Source organism: Macrobrachium rosenbergii, chromosome 1, assembly GCF_040412425.1.
Source record: "Macrobrachium rosenbergii isolate ZJJX-2024 chromosome 1, ASM4041242v1, whole genome shotgun sequence".
NCBI lineage: Eukaryota > Metazoa > Arthropoda > Malacostraca > Decapoda > Palaemonidae > Macrobrachium > Macrobrachium rosenbergii.
In genome coordinates, this window is record NC_089741.1 from 62,650,964 (window position 1) to 62,653,463 (window position 2,500).

Genomic DNA, 2,500 nt, shown 5'->3' on the forward strand with positions numbered 1-2,500 from the left:
GGAAACCTACATTTTTATTTAAGGGAATGGAAAAATAGGAGAAGGGGGATTTGTGATACCTCTGAATTTGGAGACGGATTTACTATTCGTACTAAAGACAGATTTCACACTTCACGTATAGTAGCTTTGTGTGTGCGCTCTTTTATCTCGGTATATTACGGGATCTCCACCAGAAGAAATTGAAATTATAGAATGGTCCCAGTTGTTTCTTGTTTACCAAGTATACTGGACTCAGAAGTCACTTTAAAGTTTGAATTAGGAAAACAGATTTGAACACTGAAAAAGGATCAAAGGTTTCGCATAAAGTACCAAAGAAATGAAGTTTTACGTGAGGCACCTTTCTTCAAAAAAAAAAAAAAAATAATAATAATAATGATTAAGATTTCGAAGAACCGTGCAAAATGTGTATGCCGTATTTTGTGTACTTCATGAAGCTTAGTACCTCCCTGAAAGATAGGTTTTTTTTTTTCTTGTCAGTTCTCGTTTTTGTTAGGTGGACTACGCAAAAGTTGTGAATGACAAGACTAAAATACTGACTGATAAGATTCAAATCAGGGCCAGGAGAGATTCAGCTTGGGTAAAGGATCCTAAAATGGTTGTAGGTTGCTCTGCTTTGGCGGAAGTTGGCTGTCTCAGAAACACATGGTATTTGTTTTTTTCGCTTATTTATATTTGTATATCCATTCAGACCATGATGCTGTGCAATTGACGTATGTAAAAGGCTTTGTTGCGAGGTTGTATTAATACTAATTTCTAATTGGTGATGGACCTCAGGTAGCTGGGCAAGTGATTCACACACACACGCATGCAGTACATACATACATCCATACAAGCATGCATACATACATACATTTATACACATATAACGTATATATACATACATACACGTGTACGCGTTTAAGTATGGATGTATGTTTGGTAAAAAACTGGAAAAACTTTCTAAACAGGAGAGCTACAGAAAAATCCTTGATTTGCCTCTTTTTAATGTTTAATTTTTTAAATTTTTTACATTTTAATTTAATTAAAAAAAAATTTTTTTGTTGAGCGGGGAATATCAGGGGACTTCATGAAGCTAGGTATTAGAACTTTAAAAAAGTTGAATTGAAAGACCTGTGAAAAGGTTTGAATTATGCTTACTGTTTGGATGCAGCGAATGAATATATTTGTAGGTTATATGCAGGCGGTAACGAATAAGTAAAGATGGCCAACATATGAATTTTTTCTATATGCTTAGTGTTAGAAAATAAATGAGGAAGACTTCAAATTGAAGCCGTGTCATCAGTGCTAAGGATAATTGTAGAAATTTTTAGAATGTGAAAAGGAAGGAGAGAAGTAAACCATAAGAATTGCAGTTGAAAACCAGTTTTAAGAAATGTGGTCTTGATGAGACAGTTTCTAGACACAGGGGCTATTGGGTAAGGCAGTTCGATGCCTTTGTGTACCTAGGCCCGAAGAGAAGAAAAAAATAGTAAAAAAAAATAGAGGGGCTTAATCCTAAAGACAACGATAGGCCTGGCGCATAACGGATAGACGGGGAAGTGGAACTGACGAAGAAGCATTCATCGAGCCGTGCAGTCGTAGGATTTTTTTTTTTTTTCTTTATAGGAAATGTGGGAAAAGGAGGCCACACGGGTCTTACAAGGCCATTGGAGATCATTGGCTGGAATAGTACCTGTAATATAGTGAAAGGGTTTTACCTTGTGGAAGAGAGAAAAACGATCAAGAGGAGAGGCAGTTGACGTGGTATCTTATTAAACGAATTGGCTCAGACATAAAGCTTAAAGAACTCAGACAAAGAAAAGAGCTAGCGAAAACTAAACAAAATAGGTTTTCGAGTAACAGATTTGGTCATTGAAGTATTGTTGGGGGCCGGATACTGAAGGAATGAGAAATGTGGACGGTTTGATAATCAGGGCGATTATGAACAGGAGAAAAGATGAACCGAATAAGACCACTGATAAAGAATAGGAAAAGTTATAAGGGAATCAGAATGGGTAATGAAGCACATGTGCAGTCAAAAACAAATACAGAAACTTGACAAGACGCTTTAATTATTTTGGGTATTTATTTATTTATTTATTTATTTATTTATTTTCATATGTATACAGAATAAAGCCATAGGGGTGATGTTTGGCTTATCAAGAGTGATGACAGGATTCTTCAAAATCCCTGCAGAGAGGATAATCAAACCTTAACAAGACAGGAAAAAAAAGAGGAAAAAAGGCCATAGTAGATCTCGCCGTAAAAAAAGTTACACTGGAAATTCGTAAGACTTGGATTCAAGGAGACTGAGGAAATTATTATTAAGTGAAGTCGAATACTTCCAAAGGTAGGCTTTGGAAATACAAGAACAGTCACCTTACTTTTGAGATAGGCTGAACCAGTATAAGTTTCCAAGAATAATGATAAGAGCAGAATTTCGCAATTATTGATAGGTATGGTCATTCATTGCTTGCATATAAACTCATTAAAGAATCCCGGGGGAATACGAGGCAAGCTC